We start from the raw sequence: 26,944 nt of genomic DNA on the forward strand, positions 1-26,944 counted from the left end.
GCGGGATTCCGGCCAGCTAAAAAAAAATTTTTAAGTCAGCAGCTACAAACACTGTAGCTGCTGACTTTAAATAAGTAGACTTACCTGTCCTGGGTGCCCGCGATGTCGGCCGCCGAGGCCGACCCACCCCTCGGCTCTCGGGTCCCGGCACTCTCGGACATCCCCTCCACATGATGGCTGGATGTTGAGGCGAGCGGTCACAACAAACCCGTGTCTAAGAGCCATGACTACACGCTTTCCATCTGCTCTTTGTACAAACCACTCTATCATCAACAGGGTTCCCCCCTTTTTTCCCGACACCAGTGTGTCCTCGGGCCTCCCGTGCCCCCCCTTTCAGGTATCCCTCCCTTGACGGAGGAGGGGGTTTTTGGGTCAGCGGCTAGCCTCTTCCCAGGTCTGCACACAACTACGCAATTGGGGGTCTTTTGAATGGAAAATTGAGAGGCATATATATTCTATGTGTTTTTAAAGATGCAATTTTTGGAATGTCAACCATACTGTCACAACACCTAAATATGTTTTCTTCTTGCTTATACCTCTGAGGAAGGAGACCACTTAGTGCTCTGAAACGCGTTGGGTGCAAGAAACCATAAACTGTATTGTATATTTCTGTATCGATGATGTAAAACTGCAGATGTGTCAAAATATTCCATGTTTTTAATTTTATATATATACTTTTCTATATATTTTCTAGATAAATGCTTTCTTGAAACTTTCACAACTCTCAACAAAAATCTTTTGTAAAACTAGTGTGCCTTAAAAGTCCACCATATAGGGGACCCCCTTTTTTCCTTCTTTTTAGAATACTGGATGTGGCACCACCCATTGCTCAACATCACTGGCCTAACAATAATTCTTCCTTATATTTTACATAATACCCCTATGGTTGTTCCCCTTAAAATATTTTGTATTATCAATTCCATCTTTAGGTCCTTTTTATGGCTTGACAAACTCACAAGAATTAAGCTGGAACAACTACAGAAGTCCAAAGGTGCGGGAGGCCGGGCCTTGCCTAATCCATGGCTTTATTATTTAGTGGCCCAGTTGTAGCATATTGCCCGGACCATGTATTTGCCACAGGCGGAGGCAGGGGGACATTCTGACATATATCCCATCAAGGCCCTTATATGTCATGTAAACAGGGTTAACGAAGTGGCAGGGGGATTGGAGGCCATGGTCTATGCGAAATCCATTAAACGTTCCCTACGTATGTCCTGATACAAAAGGTGTATCATTGTGTAGACATTTACAGGCTGTTAATGGCTTTACCAATTTGGGGCAATGGATATTTTGCGGAGCTGCAAGCATTGACCTGTGGGGCTCAGTGGAAGAAACATGAAGTCACGCACCTGAAGCACATTTTTGCGGATGGTAAATGTATCTCTTTTTCTGATTTGTGGGAGCGATTTTGACTCCCACAAACAATGTATTTTTAATATATTCAGCTGCAACATGCTGTCAGGGCTCAATTTAGCGAGACTCTGTGGACACTATCCACAACCCCCATATTTCACTATATGGAGGAAGTGAACTATTTTAAGGGCTTTATTTCTAGTTGTTATTCAATGCTATTATCTGTGTTTCTGGATGAATTCCCTTTAGGAGTAGCCAGCAAGAGGGAGAAGGATGTGGGCTCATTTGAGGAGGACCAGTGGGAGGAGGTCTTACAGGTTGTTCAAATGTCATCTCTCAATGTGGCACAATGCCTGTACCAGTTATACATTGTCCTGCGGGTGCATTTCACGCCCGCAAGGCTATTTAGAATGAGAGTGAGATCTTGACAATGGTTCTATTAACACTATTAACAAGGTATTTTTAGTTAACATATTGACAGACCCAAAGCCATGCATATTGGGTATCTTGGACAGTGGCGCCGCCCCCTCTCTCCTGCCACCCCCCTAGCACCAATAGATAGATTCATGCATTGCATGAATCTATCTATGGCCGCCGCTGCCACCCCCTATTCAGGCTTCCGGCCCCTTTTTGGGCACAGGGCGCTTGAATTCCAGCGGAGGGGGTGGTTTTGAAGCACCGTATTAGAGCCATAGGCTCTAACAGGCATCAAAAAAGGTTACCTGCGAGCACCATGCTCGGCGCTCGCAGGTCACTCAGCTATGTGTTTGAAAAGCGAATGAATATTCACTTTCTTAACACCAAACCGCCTCTCTGCCAATCAGGTGCTCGGATCTGTTACCTGTCACATGATTGGCTGAAAGGACAGGCGCTGTGATTGGATGCCAGGTGTCCAATCATAGCAGAGGACGGGAAGAGAAGACGAGAGAAGACATCGAGGAGCTGCCCCACCAAGACAGGAAAGTGCAGACGGTGGGCCGGTGGAGGGCACACTGGCAGAATTTGATATGGCACAGTGGCTGTGTTTGATGGGGCACAGTGGGAGCAATTGATGGGCACAGTGGTGGCAATTGATGGGCACAGTGCGAGCAATTGATGGGCACAGTGGCTGCAATTGATGGGCACAGTGGGAGCAATTGATGGGCACAGTGGCGGCAATTGATGGGCACAGTGGCTGCGTTTGATGGCACAGTGGCGGCAATTGATGGGCACCGTGGCTGCGATTGATGGTACAGTGAGGCTGCAATTGATGTTTTTTTTTTAATTTTTCAGTTTGTTTGTGCCCTCCCAAAAATTTTGAGCACCAGATCTGATCTTGGATGACCTCCCAGTTGAGGATAACACTAAACCAGCCATTGCTAGAGCCCTTTTTCAGGCTCGTGTACTCATTCTTAGACGTTGGAAGGCAGTTAACCCTCCCACGTTAAAATAATGGATCGCTCAGACGGGAGACACTTTATGGTTGGAGTAGTTTATTTTCCAACACAGAGGGCACCCTGGTAAATTCGATACATTATGGTCACCCTTGTTAGATACCCCAGGACAGTGGATCTGGTACTGGACAGATTATTACTCTAAATATTCTGCTATAGGCACATGGAATGTACTGCTATCTGTTAGAGGGAAGCATAACGGGCCCCGCAGGGCCGAGTGATGGGTGAATATTAAAAATATGACATATCATGCACTGGTGTAAAGTGATTATATGTATTATCTGGAATTGGAATCTATGACTTGTTTGTATTTCCCTTTATCCTTAATAAACTTCTTTGAGAAAAAAAAACATTACTAGTAAAAAAAAAATTAAAAAAAATAAAAACGTCATAAATCCATCCCCTATTTTGTAGACTCGATAACTTTTAAACAAACCAATCACTATACTGCTTATTACGATTTTTTTTACCAAAAATATGTAGCAGAATACATATCGGCCTAAACTATTGAAGAAATGTGATTTATTAAATTTTGTATTGGATATGTTTGTAGTGATATGCACTGGTACAAGAAAGCTTCGTAAATTTGTTTTTTGACAATTTTTTTTTTGGAAATGGTTTATAGCAGAAAGTAAAAAAAATGTTTTTTTTTTTTTTTTTTCAAAATTGTTGCTCTTTTTTTGTTTATAGTGCAAAAAAAGAAAAAAACACAGAGGTGATCAAATACCACCAAAAAAAGCTCTATTTGTGGGAAAAAAGGACATCAATTTTGTTTGGGTACAGCATCGCATGACCATGCCAGGGCCGGACTGGCCTACCGGGATACCGGGAGATATCCCGGTAGGCCGCCTGCCGTGATGCCGCTTTGAGTTGCGGCTGCAGTGCTTCCCTCTCTCCTGCTCCTGCGTGTCACGGAGCTGGCTGGGTCTGTGTTCGGCAGTGGCACTGTAACACGGTCCCGCCCCCCTAGACTGGCTTGTGTGATAGTAGATAGAATCAGTGTTCCGCCTATCACACGAGCCGGTCTAGGGGGGCGGGACCGTGTTACAGCGCCACCGCCGAACACAGACCCAGCCAGCTCCGTGATCCATCATCCACATGAGTAGATGCCCGCCCGTACAGCCCGCCCTGTGTGCCTGGATAGGAGGATCGGCGGGGGGGCGCATATAGAGGAAATTAGCTTTCTATATTCCTCCATGCAGCCGCTGAATACTTGCAGGAGGCAGAGGAGGAGAATCAAGCATTCAGCGGCTGCATGGAGGAATATAGAAAGCTAATTTCCTCTATATGCGGCCCCCCTGCCGATCCTCCTATCCAACTTCTTTTACTGGCCCCCCCAGTTCTCCTTGTGCTCCCTGGCTCCCCCCCCATGCTCTCCTCCCCTCACCACACTCTCCAGCCCCCCCCTCACAGTTCTTCTCCCCCTGTTTTTTCTTCCCCCCCTGCTCTCCAGCTCTCCCCATCCTACTCTAGCCACCATCCCAGTGCTCTTCACTCCCCCAGTGCTCTCCACCCATGTTCTTTCTCCCCCCCCCAGTGCTCTCCAGCTCTCCCCATCACTCTCCAGCCCCCACCCCAGTGCTCTCTGCCCCCACAGTGCTCTCCAGCCCCCCATTCTCTGTTCTTTCGGTCCCCCCCCCGGTGCTCTCAAGCTCCACCCATTGCTCTCCAGCTCCCCCCGTGCTCTTTGCCCCGTGCTCTCCACCCCTGTTTTTTTTTGCTCCCCCTCCAGTGCCCTCAAGCTTCCCCCCCAGCACTCTCCGCTTCCCACCCCTGTACTCTCCACTCCCCCCTGCATTTTGCCCCCACCCATGTGCTCTCCAAACCCCGCCAGTGCTCTCCAGTCCCCCGTGCTTTCCACCCCTGTTCTTTCTGGCCCCCACTGGTGCTTTCAAGCTCCCCCCCATTGCTCTCCACTCCCCCCTGCTCTTTGTACCCCCCAGTGCTCTCCACCCCTGTTTTTCTGCCTCTCCCCCAGTGCTCTTCGCCACCCCACACTCTTAGCCCCCACAGTGCTCTCCACCTCTGTTCTTTTGGACCCCCAGTGCTCTCAAGTCCCCCCCCAGCGCTCTCCGCTCCCCATCCCTGTGATCTCCACTCCCCCCTGCTCTTTGCCCCCACCCATGTGCTCTCCAACCCCGCCAGTACTCTCTGATCCCCCTTCTTTCCAGCTCCCACCCAGTGCTTTCCACTTCCCCAGGACCAGAGGACAGGCTCTGGAAAATGAGGATGGCTGAAGGTGCAGGTGGCCAGAGACCACTCCATCTCACAGCAAACAGATCCTCTGGAAGGAGCACTGTCCCCATCCAAAATGAGAACAGACCCTGCCTGCTGCTGGCCATCATGGATATCCTGCTGGCATGCAAGGTACCGTACCGAGCATCAACAACACACCTTCCCACAGACAGGGACTGCTGACTGGGCCATGGGGCACAGGAGGGGCTGCAATGATGGGCACAGTGAAGCTGCATTCCTGGGCACAGTGAGACTGCATTCACGGCACAGTAAAGCTGCATTTGATGGGCACAGTGAGGCTGCATTGATGGGCACAGTGAGACTGCAATGATGGGCACAGTGAGGCTGCAATGATGGGCACAGTGAGGCTGCAATGGTGGGCACAGTGAGGCTGCAATGGTGGGCACAGTGAGGCTGCAATGGTGGGCACAGTGAGGCCGCATTCATGGGCACAGTGAGACTGCATTCACGGGCAGAGTAAAGCTGCATTTGATGAGCACAGTGAGGCTGCATTGATGGGCACAGTGAGGCTGCATTGATGGGCACAGTGAGACTGCATTCACGGGCAGAGTAAAGCTGCATTTGATGAGCACAGTGAGGCTGCATTGATGGGCACAGTGGGGCTGCATTGATGGGCACAGTGAGGCTGCATTTGATTGGTACTGATGAGGCTACATTTGATGGGCACTGGTGAGGCTGCATTGAGCTCCTGTATCATGTCTGCAGTCTCTGACCATCTCCTGTATCATGTCTGCAGTCTCTGAGGGAGTCTGCAGAGGAGTCAAGAGTGGGAGCACCGCCGGGATGGGGGTCATGGGAGAAGTCAGACAAGTGTGGACTGTGGAGAGAAGACTATAGGATAAAACTAGAGCCACCGAGCTGGAGCCGACTGACTGAGCCCTGCACGGTGCACCTGAGAGGAGGTCAGTGACAGCACCACTAGGCCAGTCTGAAGGGGGGGTCACTGATATAAGGGGGAGTGAATACGATAATGTAAGGGGGCACCGATATAAAGCACAGCCTTATATCAGTAACCCACCCCCCCTTACCTTAGTGTATTCTTTCTGCGGAAGGTGGTTCCCCCCCCCCACGTTCTGAATCCTGGGGTCCCCCTTGATGATTGATCACTTACCACTTTTAACTGGAATTTGCTTTTATGTATATATATATATATATATATATATATATATATATATATATATATAAAGCCCTATGTGATTTCATATCTGTCTTATCTATATATAATACACTCTTCAAATGTGCATTTTATGGTTTTCCCTTTCATGAACAAGAAATCAATGACGTTATGCTGTTGCGCTGGTTTATTAATACTGTTGCGGTGGTATAATAATGCTGTGGGGCTGGTATGAAATTTTTTCCAGAGCTGGATGTTATTCCCAGTCCGGCCCTGGACCATGCAAGTGGTTAAATCCTTCCGGGTGGTTAAAGATTTGTGGCAGAACAGAGACCCCATCATATCAAGTGGCTCCTGTGGAAGTAAGTGCTACAGGTTTTAAAACTTTTTTCACAATAGAGATGTTAACATTGCATTATATGTGGAAGACAGATGGCGTTAGATGGCCCCCTTAATTCTTTTTGCAAACCAACTGTTCTGTCTGGAACCCCACTGTGTTAATTATTGGACCCGTGATCCTAATTTAATCTTTCAGCCTCACCTAATTTGATTCTTCCCTCTCTCCTGTCCATAGAAATATTGTCAATAAAAGCCTGCACATTATATCCTGTGTGCTCTCCCTCTGCAAGAACACAGCAAAAAAAATACTGCTAGAGGTTTTAAACATTCCCTACTTCATATAGAACAAAAAATACATTTTGGATATATACATTTTGGATATATCTACAAATTAAATAAATATACTGTGACCACCCTTTATTTTAAAATTGGCGCTCGAAATTAACATCTTCCTATAGGCAAACAACCTTGCCGCCTGTGTAGAACGCTAAACTACAATTCCCAACAATCACTTGGCCCCGCCCCGCCCACGCATGCGCTTTTCATGCAGATCCCGCCATTTTGTGAAACAGTGGGTTGGAGAGATTAAGCGGTGAGCTGGATATTGCAAGACGCGTATGTTCTAAAGTCGTTTCTGTGCCGTTTGTCTTGAGTTGGTCGAATTTGACTAGAAACCAGAAAAAAAGGAGAGAAAAAGTCGCTCTAGGGAGGTAAGGCGAGTATGATAGGTAATTTGCAGGAGCTTTCTCCGGCCTCTAGGTGTCACGATGGGGCTCCGGTTCGGGCGGCTGACGGGGATGTTTGTCTCCCTCTATCGTTATTGTAATTTGGCAAAAAATATCTGGAGCTCAAGTCGGGGAATACTTTCTCTGGAGCTGACCGTTCCGGCTTATGAATAGGTGGCCGTGGGACCGTTTTGGTTTGGGCGGGACTGACAAGACTCGGCCACTGCTGTAGGCCTGTCCTCCATTTTCTGCACAGACGCTTCGTCTAACCGTTTCATCAGATTGTCGCGGACTAAAGTCTGCTGGTTGACGTATATGCTTGGACATACGAGTTTGTTTTTCTGATTGCCATATCTTTGTAAGTGGGTGTAATGTGGACTCTGGGCGGTATTCCCGCTTCTTTCTAGCAATGTGTGATTGTATTCAGTGCGTGTGTTCAGATAAATGAAAAAGTAATCTCAAGCCTATAATTTTGTTTTTATTATTGTATAATATAATAGAGCCAGTAGCAAAGTATAGTTTGTGTGTGTGTGGCTTTTTTTCCCCCAAGCTTAACTTTTTGCATAGTTTTGCTAGTGTTATGTTTGACACTTGCTTTGGTGTTTTAGGAACAATAAAAAATGTACACATTTTTTTTTTTTTGCTTGTGTAATTATGGTTACAAGAGTAGGGGCTCTTGTGTAAAATAGGCACATGACAAATATTTACTTGTTGGGGCTTGCTCATATTAAGCCAACCAAATGTAAAGATGAATTCGTGGAAATATTCTAGTTAAATCTAGTCCAGCTTGCATGTAACTAATATCTCTATCATCTCTGGCCAATGTCCCTAGAAGTTAGAAATCACAAAAGTATATACTGCTACTCCAGTGATGGCCGCTCTGCATGGGTGTCATGCAGAGAATTCTTTACGTTTTCTGAATGGGTACAAAGCGTAAATGAATGAGGTGAGAGCACAACATCACTGCATCCACCTTGTCCAGTTAGGCAATGCTTTGCATTCAGAAAATGCAAAACATTCTCTGAATGGTACCTATGCTGAATTAGCGACCGACCTCCTGTGTGGGAGCTGAACTAAAGTTCCATTGTCACACACCGTGTGCAAGCAGGATTTATATTGCAGAAAATACATGCAAAATCCTTGCCTTCTCTGGCTATGTGCTTGTACATGCACAGTTCAGCTTGCATCCATGGCACTGTCCCTCTGTGCTTGGATGACGGACTTCAATCCTTGCGTAGGAGTGACATCATCCCCTGCCAGCTGGTTAAGATAGCCTAAAGACTGGCACCCAGGAGAAGATGCCGACAAGGGATGAAAAATATGGAAGGAAAGCTGCGCACAGGTTTTTCACCTTTATGCATAAAGGTGGAAAACCACGAGACTTTACAACCCCTTTTAAAGAATAACTAAATACAAAACGTTTCGTTTTGGATAGGATGAAGAAGGATTAGGACACCTGTCAGGTTTTATTGTCCGTTTCCCCCCCTTGGAGAGATTCTTTTTTTTTTGTCCTGTTTACCATTATCATCTTGATATGGGGACACTAGTTCTGTGACTTGTGAGTCCCCGAGAGATTCCCTTAATTTGCAGGGATTTCTTTACACTTCCTATTTTGGCTATGGGGGAGGAAGTGAAGGGAAATCTTCCCACTAGGACAAAAAGGGCAAAAATTAAATCTTACAGGGGTTATTTACTCCAAAATGGGGAAGAAAAAAGTTGCTTTTTCTACCTTAACCACTTGCTTACTGGTCACTTAAACCCCCTTCCTGCCCAGGCCAATTTTCAGCTTTCAGCGCTGTCACTCTTTGACAATAATTGCACGGTCATGCTACAGTGTACCCAAATGACATTTTTTTCCACACATAGCTTTCTTTTGGTGGTATTTAATTGCTGCTGGGGTTTTTATTTTTTCTAAATAAAACAAACAAAAAAAAAACAAATTTTGAAAAAAAAAAAAAAAAAAGAAAATACTGTTTCAAAGTTTTTTTTATAAAATTTTGAAAACGGGTAATTTTTCTCCTTCATTGATGTGCGCTGGTGGGTGGCACTGTGGGCACTGGCAGCTGCCACTGGTGGGCACAGAAAACGCAGCCGCGGCTTTCTGTGTGAGGGACCGATGACAGCGTGAGGGGAAAAAAAATACAGATTACCGAGTTTCTGCTTAAAGCACGTGATCAGCAGTCATTGGCTGACAGCTGATCATGTGGTAAGGGGCTAGGATCGACCCCTTACTCTGATCTGCGATCAGTCGAGTCTCATAGACTCGGTGATAATAGAACACGCAGCGATGCGCAGACAGCGATTGCTCGGGTTAGGGCCCACGCTGTAGCTATCTTTCAGCTATAGCACGGGCGACAAGTAGTTAAGAATGCAGCATATCAGCCAGTCGGATCACTGGAGTAGTGGTGCCTACTTCGTTGATTTCCAGTGGCATCGACCAGGTATGGAATACACATACCGTATTTATCGGCATATAACGCGCACCTTCATAGGAGGGAAGTTTCAGGAAAAAAACTTAAATTTTAAATAAAGAACTTTGAAGCAAAATAAGGGTCATTGCCCATCAATGCAGCCTCACCATTGCACATCGGCAGCCTCATCATTGCCCATCAAAGCCCATTTGCAGCCTCACAATTGCCCATCAATGCCCAATTACAGCCTCACAATTGCACATCAATGCAGCTTGATCAATGCCTATCTACAGCCTCATCATTGCCATGAATGCAGCCTGATCAATGCCCATATGCAACCTCACCATTGCCATGAATGCAGCCTGATCAAAGCCCATCTGCAGCCCCAACTCAGATTACTGCTGCCTCGGAGGGGACAGGGAGGGGGGTGGGATGAGCGCTGTCAGATTACATACAGCGAGAATCTCCTGTTTAATCAGCAGCCTCTTTAATACAAAGGCCTGAACCGGCTTCTATGATAGACAGATCACTGGTTCAATGCTGGCCCAGGAGGCGGAACGGCCGCTGAATAAACAGGAGATTCTCGCTGTATGTAATCTGACGGCGCTCGCCCCACCCCACTCCCGGTTCCCTCCTAGGCAGCCCAAATTCCAGTATCGGCGTATAACATGCACTATTTGCACGCGATTTTTCGAGGTGAAAAAGTGTGTAATACGCCAATAAATACAGTAATTACATTTTTGGATAAGATTAAAAGCTATATATGTACTTAAAATATCCATACCTGGAATTAATCTTTAACCACTTGCGCTCCGGAAGGTTTTACCCCCTTCATGACCAGGCTATTTTTTGCTATTCAACACTGTTCCACTTTAACAGGTAATTGTCATCATGCAACACTATATGCAATTGAAATTTATATGCTTTTTTTTTTTTTTTTTTTTTGGTAATATTTGATCACCACTGTGGGTTTTTTTTTTTTTTTTTTTTGCTATATAAACGAAAACATACTGAGAATTTTGAACAAAAACAGTATTTTCTACTTTGTTATAAAACATATCCAATAAAATTAAATTTCTTTATAAATTTAGGAAAACTTTTATTCTGCTACATGTCTTTGATTAAAAACAAAAACCAATAAGTTTATATTTGTGTTAAAGTTAGAGTCTACAAACTATGGCATATAAATATTAGAAAATTGATCAGTACTGAGGGCCTATTTTGTTTCTTGAGTGCCTGACTTGCCGTTTGAGGCATTTAGTAGGAGGAACGGGGAGTTTCATCATAGAACGGCTGTGGCGGTGATCAGGTATGCTGACTGGTAACGGTATGTGTGTGTGTTTTGAAAAAAAAGTAAAACCAATTTTAAAATAATTTATTTTTATTGAAGGTCACTATATAAAGTTTTAGCTGTAATGCAGGGCTTGAAAAAGTTAGGAGCCAGTTTTGTTTAGAGTAACTCCACACTTAGACCCCTTTCCCACTGGGGCGGTTTGCAGGCGGTATTGCGCTAAAAATACCGCCTGCAAACCGCCCCTAAACAGCCTCCGCTGTTTGTTCTGTGCGAAAGCCCGAGGGCTTTCACACTGAAGCGGTGCGCTGGCAGGACGGTGAAAAAAGTCCTGCAAACCGCTTCTTTGGAGCGGTGTATTCACCGCTCCTAAACCGCTCCTGCCCATTGAAATCCATGGGACAGCGCGGCAGTACCGCGGCTATAGCCGCGCTGTACGAGTGATTTTAACCCTTTTTCGGCCGCCAGCGGGGGTTAAAACCGCACCGCTAGCGGCTGAATACAGCTGCAAGAACGACGGTACAGCAGCGCTAAAAATAGCGCTGTTGTACCGCCGACGCCCCCACCGCCCCAGTGTGAAAGGGGCCTTATTGAGAAAAAAATTCCTCTTTGGGTGATCTATGTACATTACAGGGATTTTAACAAACTTTGTTGCAGATTTTCCTACCTTTTTGTTATTTTTAAAGGATAAGTTGACCTTTTCAGAAAAAATAAATGCACATTTTTTTTTTTTCAGGTAAAAAAAATGTGCATTTATATTTTATGTTGCAAGAGCCTGTAAAGCATTGCTCCAGCCTTGCTGTTCGGGTCTTCTGCAGATCTGTCAGTGTATCTGCTTCCTCATACGAGGAAGCCGATACATGCTGACCGGAAGAATGAATGAACTACCAAGGGGCTCACAGCACCATATTAGTTAATTGAAAAGTTACAAGCCGACAGCCGCAAAGGGTTTCCGGATCTTGTAGTAATTCACAGAGCGCTGCAAATAAGTGATGTGGGCTGGCCACTTTTATTATTTTATTTTATATTTCGACAGCTATCGGGTGGAGAAGAATAGAAGAATTCTTGCTAACTGGCACTGTGGGGATCGGGGGGTGCAGGGGCCGGTGCATTCATAACATGTTACACCCTGAATATGGGTGTAACATGTTATGAAAGGTGAACTTATCCTTTAAAGCGGAGTTGCACCCAAAAATGAAACTTCCGCTTTAAGTGATGGTGACCCCCTGATGTGCCACAGCTTGGCATGTCATTTTTGAGGGGGGGGGGGATACCCTCTTTTTAGAGGCATCCAGTTCCCACTTCCTCAAAGGGCTCTGCGGTACCAAAAGGAAGTCCACCTCTCCCCCTCCCTCCCTGCAATCTTCTGGGACACGTCACAGGTCCCAGAAGATTGCCCGGCCATTCGCAGCACGGCTCGCGCATGCGCAATGGGTGCCCACACTAAGAATGCGGAGGAGATGAGTGGGGCTTCGTGTGAGCCCGCATCGCTGGATTGTGGGACAGGTGTGTGATTATTAAAAGTCAGCAGCTACACTTTTTAGCTGTTGACTTTTTTTTTATTTTTTTTTTCGGAGGAACTCCACTTTAAGGAATAGCTGTTTGTGTCTGTGTAGAGTGAATCTGTATGGGAATGGTTTTATAATTATCGGTCAGCTGCAACACATGCAGAGGTCTGAGGAAAGTGGCAAGGTCTGCATTCCTTTAGTAGGGATTTCCCTTTGGGAGTATCTCACCAAAAATTAAATTTATGTTGCAGGGGATGCCAAAAATCTATCTTGTGTGTTAGTGCAGACTTCTAGGAGAATCAGTAAGCCAATCACATAAGCATGAAATGACATTTTATAGGGGGCGTTGTGTACAGAACTCCTCCAGGTAGCTATATAGCATTGCAGATTAAAAAGGATTAAAAAGATCATTTTTAATATCCATTACAAATATTGTATATGCTATATTTTCTTAACAATTTTTATCCCACGGAAGTGGAGTTGCCCTATAACCTTTTGCCTACTGGGTACTTTCACCCCCTTCCTGCCCAGGCCAATTTTTAGCTTTCACACTGTCATGCAACACTGTACCCAAATTGAGCTTTTTTTCAACTCAGAGCTGCAGTTTGAGCCTGTCCAGGGGGGGGGAAACCAGAGCACCCGGGGATCCCTGTGAGGTGGTGTCCGGTTTAGGGCCATTGCTGAGCCCATTTAGAGCCCTTGGTTCCTGCCCCAGGGAGTCTCCCACACAGCTCGATCTAGACCCGCACAGGGGACACTCCCTGCCAGGGGCCCAGCCCCTCCTCCTACCCTACAGCCCTGCATCTGCCCTAACCCCCCTTCTCCTCCTTTAACCTACCTTCACAGTGCTGCACCCTCCCCCATGCTTGCTACGGGGGCTGACAACAGCCCAGGCACCAGGCTGCATTTTCTAGTCGCCATAGCGACCTGGCGCCTGAGATTTGTCAAGCCCTGCTGTAATGAATCGGTTAACCGCTCATGAACAGTTTGCTTTTGGTTGTGATTGGCTAAGCTAATTGCATGGTACAGGTAGCCAGGTACCATGTGATTGCTTTGGGCCAATCAAAGATCACAACAGTAAGCAAAGCTGTTCATGAATGGAAAACTATTTCTGTCAGGTTGTTTACTAGGGCTGCAACTAACGATTATTTTCATAATCGATTAATCGGCCGATTTATTTTTTTGTTTAATCAGATAAAATCATTAAAAAAAACGTAGTATGCCATTTTTTTCATTTATTTAAAAGTAATAATGAAAAAACTGAGTATTACACTCAAACTGCAAAAAAAACCCGCCAGTGGCCGGGGCACTATTCCTCCCGGGAACGCCAGTGGCCGGGGCACTATTCCTCCCGGGAACGCCAGTGGCCGGGGCACTATTCCTCCCGGGAACGCCAGTGGCCGGGGCACTATTCCTCCCGGGAACGCCAGTGGCCGGGGCACTATTCCTCCCCCCTATGGGGCACTGACTATTCCCCCCACCCCAGGAAAACCAATGGTGGGGCACTATCTATCTATTCCAGCCACCCCCCGGAACACCTATGATGGGGCACCCCCCCCCAGGAATACTTAGGAGTTAGGATTGGGCACTGGTCATAAAAATGTACTGTGTATGTTTTTACTGTCTTATGTATTAGCCGCTACCTTTCACAATGTGCACCTCGGCTCTCCTCACGGCTGCTTCTCGCCTGTCTGTTCCCTCGAGGCAGCAGTGGGCGGGGCTGAGAAGATCAGTGGGGAGCTGATGTCAGCGAGGAGGAGGAGAGGCGCGGATGTGCCTGGTCACAGACGGCGGCGCCTTGTACCCAGGAGGATTTATTTAACGGACGGACAGGGAGAAAGGTGCGGACCAACTAATCGATAATGAAAATCGCTGACAACGATTATTATCGATAATATCGATTAATTGTTTCAGCCCTATTGTTTACATTGGTATTGTGATCGCTATACTATAACCAATCATAACAATCACGATACTCAGTTACCGGTAATGCCGCATACACACGAGCGTTTACGGCAGTCTTTGTCTGACGGACTTTTCAAATGAACGGACTTGCCTACACACGATCAACCAAAGTCCGACGGATTCGTACGTGATGACGTACGACCGGACTAAAACAAGGAAGTTCATAGGCAGTAGCCAATAGCTGCCCTAGTGTCGGTTTTTGTCCATCCGGACTAGCATACAGACGAGCAGACTTTTCGACCGGACTCGAGTCCGTCGGAAAGATTTGAAACATGTTTAATTTCTAGGTCCGTCGAACATTTGGGAGGAAAAAAGTCCACTGGAGCCCACACACCATCGAATTGTCTGACGGACTCCGGTCCACCGGACCAAGTATGCCATAAAGTCCAGTCGTGTGTACGCGGCATAACTGTAATCCGTGGTGGACACAAAGGTCACAGGAGGTACCCGCTGCGCTCTCATAACCCAGAGCAGACACAATCGCGTAGAATAATTACTGTGGCGGTTCGACAAGTGTTTTTTTTTTTTTTTTTCACACAAATGGTTTTCTTTTGGTGGTATTTATTCTCCACTGGGTTTTTTATTTTTTGTGATATAAGGGGGAAAAAAGAGCGAAAATGTGGGATTTTTACTTTTTGTAAATTTCTGCTTTCTGTTTTTCAACAACTTCAATACAGGGCATTTTCACCCCCTTCCTGCCCAGACCAATTTTCAGCTTTCAGCGCTGTACCATTTTGAATGACAATTACGCGGTCATGCAACGCTGTACCCATATGAAATTTTGATCATTTTTTCTTTCCCCACAAATAGCTTTCTTTTGGTGGCATTTGATCACCTATGCGGTCTTTTATTTTTTGCTCTATAAACAAAAAAGAGCGTCATTTTTGAAAGAAAAACATTATTTTTTACTTTTTGCTATAATAAATATCCCAATATTAAAAAAACAAAACCAAAACAAATTTCTTCCTCAGTTTACGCTGATATGTAATCTATATATTTTTGTTAAAAAAAAAAATGCAATAAGCGTATATTGATTGGTTTGCACAAAAGTTATACCGCCTACAAAATAGGGCAGGGATATGCACTTAGCGGACCTCCAGCTGTTTCAAAACTACAAGTCCCATCATGCCTCTGCCTCTGGGTGTCATGCTTGAGGCTGTCAGACTTGCTATGCCTCATGGGACTTGTAGTTCTGCAACAGTTGGAGGTCCGCTAATTGCATATCCCTGACATAGGGGATAGATTTATGGCATTTTTATATATTTAATTTTTTGCTAGTAATGGCGTCAATCTGCGATTTTTGTCAGGACTGATATTGCGGCGGACAAATTGGACACTTTTGACACTATTTTGGGACCATTGACAATTATTCAGTGATCAGTGCTATAAATATGCACTGATTACTGGTATAAATGTCACTGGCCGGGAAGGAGTTAACACTAAGGGGTTAAATGTGTTACCTAGGGAGTGATACTGACTGGGGGAGGTGACCGATCAGTGTCCCTATATACAAGGAACATACGATCGGTCTCCTCTCCCCTGACAGGACGTGCATCTGTGTGTTTACACGTCCTTGCTCTGTGACAAGTAATCGCAGGTGCCTGACGGACATGACCCCTTTTGTCTAAAGATGACATTCCAAGGTATTTAGTAAGAGGCATAGTGAGCTTTTTGAAGTTGCAATTTTTTTGCCCACCATTGTTTGGAAAATTAAGAATTTTTTTTTTTCTCCCCAAAATTGTCATATTAAGTTATTTTTCACACATGGCTAGGGTGGATATAAATCTGTGATTTAAAACAAAAATGTTTTTCTTTTTTTTGATTTTTATCAAATTTCTTTTAACTACTTGCCGACCGGCTTTTGTACATATACGTTGGCACTTTGAAGATGGATATCTCGGTAACTGCAGCAGCTGCTGCCACAACCGAGGTATCCATCTCTTCAGGAGCTGGTCGTGTTTACGAGTATGAGTATGGAGACGAGTGAGGCTAAGATGGGCCCCCACTCGTCTCCATACCATAGCAGGGCGGAAGCGACATCATAACGTCACTTCTGCCCATTTGTCTTAAAGGCGCATTTTTTTTCAATGTCATTTTTGTTTTCATTTTTTTTTTTTTTTATTGCATTTAAGTCCAAATATGAGATCTGAGAACTTTTTGACCCCAGATCTCATATTTAAGAGGACCTGTCATGCTTTTTTCTATTACAAGGGATGTTTACATTCCTTGTAATAGGACTAAAAGTGACCCAAATAGTTTAAAAAAAAAAAGTGAAAAAACAATCAAGTAAATAAGAAAAAAATTTTTTTTAAAGCACCCTGTCCCGACGAGCTTGCGCGCAGAAGCGAACGCATACGTGAGTAGCGCCCGCATATGAAACCGGTGGTCAAACCACACATGTGAGGTATCGCCGCGATCGTTAGAGCAATAATTTCTTAAACGTCGCCTATGGAGATTTTTAAGGGTAAAAGTTTGACGCCATTCCACGAGCGGGCGCAATTTTGAAGCTTGACATGTTGGGTATCAATTTACTTGGTGTGACATTATTATCTTTCACAATAAAAAAAAAAAAAATTGGGCTAACTTTACTGTTGTCGTTTTTTTTTTTTTTTTTTTTTTTATTAAAAAAAAAATGAATTTTTTTCCCAAAAAAAGTGCGCTTGTAAGACTGCTGCGCAAATACGGTGTATAAAAAAGTATTGCAATGACCGCCATTTTATTCATTTATTATTAAAAAAAAAAAAAATATATATATATATATATATATATATATATATATATATATATATATATATATATATATATATATATATATATATATATATAAATAAATGTTTGGGGGTTCTAAGTAATTTTCTAGCAAAATAAACTGTTTTATACTTGTAATCACCAAAATCTCAAAACGAGGCTAATCTTTAAGTGGTTAAAGTGATTGTAAAGGTAAAATGAAAAAAAAAAAAAAAAAATCAATCATACCTCCACTGTGCAGCTAGTTTTGCACAGAGTGGCCCCGAACCTGCTCTTCTGGGGTCCCTTGGCGGCTCTCGCATCTCCTCCCCACATCTGATAACTCGGCTCCAGCGCTTGGGTCATTGGGTTTGATTGACAGCAGCGGAAGCCAATGGCTGCGCTACTATCAATCGAGCCGAGAACCCCGGGCAGAGAGACAGCGCGTCCCCGTGGGTCAAGTTTGAGGGTAAGAAAAACTGGGGGGGGCGGTCACTGACAGGTGTCTTTTCACCTTAATGCATAGGATGCATTAAGGTGAAAAAACACAAACCTTTACAAACCCTTTAATAAAATGCTTTTGGAGTAAAAATCTATTTAAAGATGGTTTTCCATTTAACCGCTTGTGGACCAGCCACCGCAGTTGTACTGTGGCAACATGGCTCGGCTGCGCAAATTGTCATCATGTTACGTCTGTAACATAGACGTTCACTAGGGGGCGCATGCATGCCGCCAGAGGTGAGTGCCCTCTGCTCGCCCACGGAGTCGATGCGACTGCCCGGCAGTCGCGATCGATTGGGGCACACCGGGATCTGTGTGTGTGTTAAACGCACAGCTTCCGATTCTCTGAGGGGAGAACAGACAGATCATCTGTTCAGACAGAGTCTGAACAGCGATCTGTCATCTCTCCTGCACACTCCCATCCCCCTTCAGTTAGAACACACACTAGGACACGCTTAACCCCTTCACTACCCCCTAGTGATTAACCCCTTCACTGCCAGTGACCTTTTTACAGTAATCAATGCAATTTTATAGCTTTGATCGCTTGTGTCACAGACCTAGCCGTGACAGAGGCTGTTGGAGAGGACTGTATGCAAGCCTGTTGCCTTTTGATTATGGGCCCTAGCATTTGGGGGAATGGTGCTCTCTGTGAGCTGTATGCCTGGGGACCCTGGGGTTGGTGTTACGTTGGATTCAGCTCCATGTCCCCCCAAAACACACAGACTCTGGAACCCGTTATATGCCATATTAGAATGATAAGACTGAATTATACTGTTGGGACACATACTGTGAGGAGATGCTAATTTCATCAACTCCACTCACCTGTCTGATGTCAGCTATAATGTGTTTAATGTAAATAAGTTTAGTCTAGGTTCTAAGGGTATTCAACTCATTGTTGTTTGTTCTAATTAACCCTGTGTTGATGTTTATGGTAATGTGTGTAAATTGAATGAGCTGATCACATTGTCCTCTATACAATGTAGGAGACGGGACGACTCCTATTGGAGCTCATGTTAATTAGGTTAGCTTTGAGTCATCCTGGTGTATAAATGTGTGGGAGATCTCAAATAAAGAGTAGTTCTGATGTACTCCAAGACTGGTGTTTTCTAGTTCTTGGGGGTTCCTATAGCCAGATCCATTGGACTCGTGTTCCAGAACTTAGGAAGCGGTATACTGACGGAAGCACTCAAGCGGAGTGTGGGACGTTCCGTGACAGCTTGTAAAAATGCCAATGGTCCCAAAAATGTGTCAAAATTGTCCGTGTCCGCCATAATGTCGCAGTCCCGATTAAAAATTGCAGATCGCCGCCATTACTAGTAAAAAAAAAAAAAAAAAAAAATTAATAAAAAAAAAGCCATAAAACTATCCCCTATTTTGTAGATGCTATAACTTTTGCGCAAACCAATCAATATACGTTTATTGTGATATATATTTTTTATTTTACACGTTTTCTTTTACATTCTTTTTATTTATTTTTTTTTTCACTTTTATTCCTGTTACAAGGAATGTAAACATCCCTTGTAATAGGAATCGTTCGTGCCAGGTCCTCTTTTTACGTAGAGATGCGGGGTCAATAAGACCTCACATCTCTCCTCCAGGCTGGAAAGCATGAGATCAGGAAAAAAAAATCCACGATCTCATGCTTACCAGCCACGATAGTTTTGAACTCTACCCCCTCGTTTTTCTTTTCTCAAACCAGCCAAATCCTGCCCAAGGATAGTCAGATTCAGTGATGGTCCTGGATCATCTCTTGTCCCAGGGAATGGGTATTCCTGTCCCTCTAGAGGAGAGTTTCGAGGTATCCTATTCTTTAAAGGAGAAGTACAGCCAAAGCTTGGTTGGCTGTACTTCTCCTCCTGTTGATCACAGCAGTGCAGTACGTTCTGCATTCCTGTGACCCATTTTCAGCAGACAGCGGGCTGACATCACAGAGCCGGTCCAGGCTGGGGCAAGATTGTGACAATGAAGTCTGGGTCCGCCCACATGCCTGGACCGGCACCTGGCTCAGCCTCTCTGCGACCAGCTAAGAGCCTGAGTCGGTCGCTCCTGCCCCTCCACAGCCTGGCGCTCCAGTGAGCAAGGGGAAGCAGAGCAGACAGCAGTGACCGACAGTCACCAGCTCTCTGCTCAGGGAAAACCTGAGAACTGAGCGATCGGCGGTGTTTGCTCGGTTCTCAGTGTTAGAGCCAGCAGGGAACACATGCTGCATCCACCTACTGTAGGTAAGTATGATTCTGAGAAAAAAAAAAAAGCCTCCATACATCTCTTTAAACCATACCAAAACCCAACAGGGGTATTCATCCTTTCTTCATCGTATATCATGGGACACAGAGCCATAGTAGTTACTATGTGGGTTATAGGCCACCTTCAGGTGATGGACACTGGCACACCCTAAGACAGGAAGTCCGCTCCTTATAAAACCCCTCCCACTACTGGGAATACCTCAGTTTTTTCACCAGTGTCTTAAGTGTTGGTCACAAGTAAAGATGTGCTATGCTGAGCTCCACTGGAATATTCCTTGTTGGGACAAGCTATGCAACTGGATCCATTCAAAGTGTCTTTTTAGGCCGAATTGAATGGTACCCGGGCCTCGTGGCAGAAGAAACGAGGTTTAGCCCATAACACTTCTCTTTTTAGAGAGCTGGACCCCGGGATCCAGTGCTTTGATTGATAAGCGTGTTAACCATCAGGGTCTGGTAAGTGGATTACCTACAGGGCTGTGGCACAAGTGGTGTGGTGATGGAGACTTGGGATCGCTGCTAATATTTGCTTCCACGATCGTCTAGTTTATACTCGCCTGCCTTTTCTTAATGGACTTTCACTGAGTGGATCACCATTTGATACTTTAAGTGGACTCTTAAGCAATTTGATATTTTTAAATATTTGCTATTTTTGCACTAGCGCTGCTAATGTGTTAGAAATTTTTCTTTGACATATATTTGATGCATCTCATTTTAGTGTAGCAGCTGCTGACTATTGTTTTATCAATATTTCCTCTGTGTGCGCTGAGGGAGGGATACTGAACATAGTTTTTTATCTCTCATTCTTTGACATAAAGTTTACCTGGCGGGGTGCTTTACGGGTCAAGGAGTGTGGATCCCCCGATAAAAAGGAGCACTGGTTCCTGAAGGTGTGTGTTTTTTTTTTTTTTTTTTTTTTTTTTTTTAACGGAGCCCACCGTGAGGGGTGAAGATTGGGTTTGTTGGTTTTACCACAGAATCCCTGCGGTGGGAAAGGTAAGTGGAGATTTCTAAGGAATTTTAATTTTCTCCTTTAAAAGTAAATGTTGTCAGGCCTAAAGTCACCACTGGGGGCTGTATAGAGCACGTACCTTGTCATGCTTTCCTCAGATCACTATGTCAGCAGAAGCTGCAGATCTCCCTCTGGCTAGCAGTCCCAAGCCTCCAGTAAGATGTTGGGGGGGGGGGGGGTTGATTCTAAAAACACCCCCCACCTGGACAGAAGCTCTCCCTGGATAGAGGGGGGGAGCCAGAATGATTCGCGGATGCCGCTCCGTTTTCCACCACCTCTGCACGGCGGTTTGTCACAGCTCTCCTCGCCGACGCCCCCCCCCACACGCCGATCCCGTCGGCTCGGAGGCCCGCACTCGTGCTGGAAAATGCTCCTATTTTTGGGTAAAAGAGGAGCGGGGGGCATGGCTTAGCGCAGCGTTGACGTACGGCAACGTCCAGTGCGGGAGTACATTTAGAAAGCTCCATTTTGCTGACTGCAGCTGTCGGATGGACACGAGCAAAAAGGGGGCATGTAAGTGGTGACACAGGCATTCCTTTGGCACATTTACTAAAGCACCAGGCTGAGCACTAATAGCAGCAGCAGTTGCTGGACTATTTGCTCATGCAGTGGGTGCAATTTCTTCTGGTAGTACCTCTGCATTTGTGCATCGGGCTATGGTCAGAAGGGGAGGTAGAAACACCCCACAAAAGGGCTCAAAAGGGACTCCCTCAAGCTCCCCTGAAATATCTGAGGTGGCTGGTCAGAGTGAGCTATCAGGGCAGTCAAGTGTTGCAATTGTTTCCAATACTCCCTGTCTGTTACTGAAGAGGTTTTTTTCCTCAGCCAGGATAAGTTTGGAAGAAAGGTTTATTCTCATCCCAGTGTGGGACAAAATGCGACAGTTCCCCTTCCATTACCCAGGACCTTCATTCAAACTGAGGAACTGGGGGTGGGAGAAGATGAATTTTCCTCAGGGGACCGTGAAGAGGCTGATTACTCCACTTCTGAGGGGCCAAATGCGGAAAGATCAGCTTCACAATCTGAAAAAGGATAAAAAGTTGGAATTCCTATTAAACACTTTTTTTCTCTGGCAAGTTCAGTTAGGGCTCTTTCACACTGACGATCCGTATGTCCGTTTTTCATCCTTCCGTTTTCGGATGAAAAACGGACATACATGTATTCCTATGGAGCGTCGGATGTCAGCGGTGACATGTCCGCTGACATCCGACCCGATCCGAAAAGTGTAACGGAGGAAAACCCTACTTTTCCATCCGTTATCGGATCGGGTGACGACGGATTCTACGGTCCGTCATCATCTGATCCCCCATAGGGGAGAGTGGCGCTCTGACAGGTCCGTCGCTGCACAGTGTGCAGCGATGGACTTGTCATCTTTCTGCTCAGCGGGTGTTCACGGGGCAGATCATCACTGATCCGCCCCGTGTGAAAGAGCCCTAACTCAGCCTGCACTGGCAGCAATTGGTGTATGTCAGTCCTTGATAGACCAGGTAACAGGTGCTCAAGGTTATTCCTGATCAGCAGACCCATAATTTAGCCGAGCCACCAGCGGCGTTATGTTTTGCAATAGACGCTATGAGAGATTCTATTCTACAGGCCTTGCGCCTTATGCTTGGGCTGGTACATATGTGTAGAATCCTACGGTTGAAATTGGTCAGCCGAAACGCCATGCAAAAAGCTCCTGGCTAGTTTTCCTTTTCCTTTTCACAGTGAACGACTGTTTGGAGATGATTTGGACAGGCAGAATCGCGTACCTGTACGTGATCTGTCTCCCGCGGGCGGGGGGGTCTAATTGGACCCCCAACCCCCCCCCCCCGGTGCCCGAGGCGGTCGGCATTTCTCCCCTGGCGATCGGAGGTGAGGGGGAGGCCATCCATTCGTGGCCACCCCCTCCCGATCGATCCTGGTCAATGAGATCATTCCTCTGCTGCTGTATAGTAAACAGCAGCAGAGGAAGTGATGTCATCTCTCCTCGGCTCGGTATTTTCCGTTCCGGCGCTGGGGAGAGAAGACATCCGAGTGAGTGCACAACTGATTACTGCATTGGTGTCAGTTTGTGACAGTGTGGTAGGGCAGTTAGTGTTAGCCCCCTTTAGGTCTAGGGTACCCCCCTAACCCCCCCTAATAAAGTTTTAACCCCTTGATCACCCCCCCCCGTCGCCAGTGTCACTAAGCGATCATTTTTCTGATCGCTGTATTAGTGTCACTGGTGACGCTAGTTAGGGAGGTAAATATATAGGTTCGCCGTTAGCATTTTATAGCGTCAGGGACCCCCATATACTACCTAATAAAGGTTTTAACCCCTCGATTGCCCCCTAGTTAACCCTTTCACCAGTGATCACCGTATAACTGTTACGGGTGACGCTGGTTAGTTTTTTTTTTTTTTATAGTGTCAGGGCACCCGCAGTTTATTACCTAATAAAGGTTTAGCCCCCTGATCTCCCGGCAGTGGTATGCGTCGCCCCAGGCAGCGTCAGGTTAGCGCCAGTACCGCTAACACCCGTGCACGCAGCATACGCCTCCCTTAGTGGTATAGTATCTGAACGGATCAATATCTGATCCGATCAGATCTATACTAGCGTCCCCAGCAGTTTAGGGTTCCCAAAAACGCAGTATTAGCGGGATCAGCCCAGATACCTGCTAGCACCTGCGTTTTGCCCCTCCACCCAGCCCACCCAAGTGCAGTATCGATCGATCACTGTCACTTACAAAACACTAAACGCATAACTGCAGCGTTCGCAGAGTCAGTTGGTAGCGTTTTTGGGGAACTGGCAAGCACCAGCGGCCTAGTACACCCCGGTCGTAGTCAAACCAGCACTGCAGTAACACTTGGTAACGTGGCGAGTCCCATAAGTGCAGTTTGAGCTGGTGAGGTGGCAAGCACAAGTAGTGTCTCGCTGCCACCAAGAAGAAGACAAACACAGGCCCATCGTGCCCATAATGCCCTTCCTGCTGCATTCGCCAATCCTAATAATTGGGAATCCACCACTTTTGCAGCGCCCGTACTTCCCCCATTCACATCCCCAACCAAATGCAGTCGGCTGCATGAGAGACATTTTCTTTGTCCTCCCGAGTACCTCTACCCAACGTGTCTGCAGCAAGCGAGGATATAGGCGTGACACTGGCTATTATTTTCCCTCCTGTCCTGACAATCCTGGTCTTTGCATTGGTGAATGTTTTGAACGCTACCATTCACTAGTTGAGTGTTAGCGTAGCGTACAGCATTGCACAGACTAGGCACACTTTCACAGGGTCTCCCAAGATGCCATCGCATTTTGAGAGACCTGAACCTGGAACTGGTTACAGTTATAAAAGTTAGTTACAAAAAAGTGTAAAAAAAAAAAACACAAAAAAATATATTAAATAAAAAAAAAAATTTGTCGTTTTATTGTTCTCTCTCTAGTCTCTCTCTGTGTTGTTCTGCTCTTTTTTACTGTATTCTATTCTGCAATGTTTTATGTTTGCTTTTCAGGTATGCAATTTCACGATTTTGAGTGGTTTATACCAGAATGATGCCTGCAGGTTTAGGTATCATCTTGGTATCATTCTTTTCAGCCAGCGGTCAGCTTTCATGTAAAAGCAATCCTAGCGGCTAATTATCCTCTAGACTGCTTTTACAAGCAGTGGAGGGAATGCCCCCCCCTCTGTGTTTTTCTCTGGCTCTCCTGTCTCAACAGGGAACCTGAGAATGCAGCCGGTGATTCAGCCAGCTGACCATAGAGCTGATCCGAGACCAGAGTGGCTCCAAACATCTCTATGGCCTAAGAAACCGGAAGCTATGAGCATTTCATGACTTGGATTTCGCCGGATGTACACAGCGCCATTGGGAAAGCATTTTATCACACCGATCTTGGTGTGGTCGGATGTTTTGAGGGCAGAGGAGAGATCTAGAGTCTAATAGACCCCAATTTTTTCAAAAAAGAGTACCTGTCACTACCTATTGCTATCATAGGGGATATTTACATTCCCTGAGATAACAATAAAAATGATTACAAAAAAAATGAAAGGAGCAGTTCAAAAATAAGATAAAATGCAAAAAAATAATAAAGGGGGAAGCACCCCTGCCCCCCCCCCTGCTCTTGCGCTAAGGCGAATGCAAGCATCGGTCTGGTGTCAAATGTAAATAGCAATTGCACCATGCATGTGAGGTATCACTGCGAAGGTCAGATCGAGAGCAGTAATTTTAGCAGTAGGCCTCCTCTGTAAATCTAATGTGGTAACCTGTAAAGGCTTTTAAAAATGAATTTAGTCTGTCGCCACTGCACGTTTGTGCACAATTTTAAAGCATGTCATGCTTGGTATCCATGTACTCGGCCTAAGATCATCTTTTTTATTACATCAATCGTTTGGGCAGTATAGTGTGTTTTAGTGCATTTAAAATTTTAAAAAGTGTGTTTTTCCCCCCAAAAAAATGCGTTTGAAAAATCGCTGCGCAAATACTGTGTGAAAAAAATAAAAAAATGAAACGCCCACCATTTAAATCTGTTGGGCATTTGCTTTAAAAAAATATATGTTTGTGGGTTCAAAGTAATTTTCTTGCAAAAAAAAAATAATTTTTTCATGTAAATAAAAAGTGTCACAAAGGGCTTTGTCTTCACGTGGTTAGAAGAGTGGGTGATGTGTGACATAAGCTTCTAAATGTTGTGCATAAAATGCCAGGACAGTTCAACCCCCCCACCCAGGTGACCCCATTTTGGAAAGTAGACACCCCAAGCTATTTGAGAGGCATGTCAAGTCCATTGAATATTTTATATTGTGACACAAGTTGCGGGAAAAAGATAATTTTTTTTTTTTTTTTTTTTTTGCACAAAGTTGTCACTGCGCAGTGGCAGTATCATAGCCAATGAGGTTCAACTGAGGCGTGATTATTGCTAATTGCTTCTCGACCTTTTGGCTAAGATCAAGTGTAGTATCTGTTCTTATCAGTTTCAAGGAGGTGGCGCTTGCTTCCGTCCCTGATCTATGGCGAAATGCAAAACCTGCTGGAGTGAAGGTGACCTGGAGCGGTTTGTAGCCGAAAGGGAAGCCTTCTGATGGGGATGGGGAACCACGGGGTCTGAACCAAAGGTCGGTACCCTGGCCTTCTGGCCTGGATTGGGGCGGATCTAGCTCCAGACAGTTATTTGGGAGAGAACGCTTACTCCTGCCTTGCAAGGGGGGGAGGGAGTGGCAAGTACTTCCCGAATGTAATTAGGAGGAGTGATGGGAGCGACGGCAGAGCCTGATGGTAAAGGGCTCTTTCCGGCTTCCTGATCTCCATATCCTTCCTGTCTGTGGTGGGGTCTGCTGTGGTCTGGGCTGGAGGGTCAGGGCTTTTTCGAAAAGCCAGTGGTGAATGTGCCCCTGAAGTGGCAGTTCAGGGGTGCCGTATAGTCACCGTGTGAAAGCACTTGATTTTATGGCACCATGGTCACTTTCACCACAACACACGTTTTTCGCACCTGCCTCTTGGGCCGAGCCTTTTGGCGAGGACCAGGGGAAATTTTTATGCCTGGCAGGAAGGCCAGCCATTGTATAGCACAATGGCCACTTTCACTCTCCCATCTCACTATCTTCCCCACTCTCTTTTACCCGTTTGTCACCTTTTTGTCTTTTTTTGGTTGTCTTTGTATACACGTTTTGTCACTGTGTGGCGAGTAGGGTGTGGGTTCTCGGGCCTACTCTGAAAGTCTTGGGAGGGGGTGGACATAGGCCTTTTGGCTTGGTTCGCCCTCTCCTTTGAGGGGTCTCCCTTCGGGGGAGCCCCACTGTACTTGGGTCGGTCTGCTTCGGCAGACCTTCCAGTTGTGGGGGTCCGCCTGGTTTCGGCCAGATGGACCCTTTGTCTGAGTACCTCAGTCCCTGTCTGGAGCCTAACGCCCCGGGGGATCAGGGTAAGGTCCTTCCCTAGTGGAGGACTCTGTACACCCGTTGCACGTTTTTTGTGTTTCACTCTCTATGTGTGGGCACTTTTTTTTGGCACCGGGTGGAAGTTTTTGAGGTGTGTTTTGCACGCCACTGGCTTTTCAAAAAAAAAAAAAAACAAAAAAAACAAAGTTGTCACTAAATGATATATTGCTCAAACATGCCATG

General features: G+C 45.6%; 1 protein-coding gene and 1 pseudogene across 2 annotated transcripts in view; both read left to right on the plus strand.

The window, feature by feature from the left end:
* Positions 1–7,005: 7,005 nt before the first annotated feature.
* Positions 7,006–26,944, plus strand: part of CTCF (CCCTC-binding factor) — a 445,740-nt gene continuing 425,801 nt past the window's right edge. Inside the window, exon 1 of one of the 2 annotated variants that reach the window (XM_073605105.1) lies at positions 7,006–7,087. The gene's annotated coding sequence lies outside the window, so the exon portion shown is untranslated. Of the gene's footprint in view, positions 7,206–26,944 lie in introns of both variants that reach the window. The other variant, XM_073605104.1, reaches the window with a different exon arrangement.
* LOC141113069 (U4 spliceosomal RNA) lies at positions 25,687–25,751 on the plus strand (annotated as a pseudogene).

Source organism: Aquarana catesbeiana, linkage group LG11 (genome assembly GCF_042186555.1).
Source record: "Aquarana catesbeiana isolate 2022-GZ linkage group LG11, ASM4218655v1, whole genome shotgun sequence".
Lineage (NCBI taxonomy): Eukaryota > Metazoa > Chordata > Amphibia > Anura > Ranidae > Aquarana > Aquarana catesbeiana.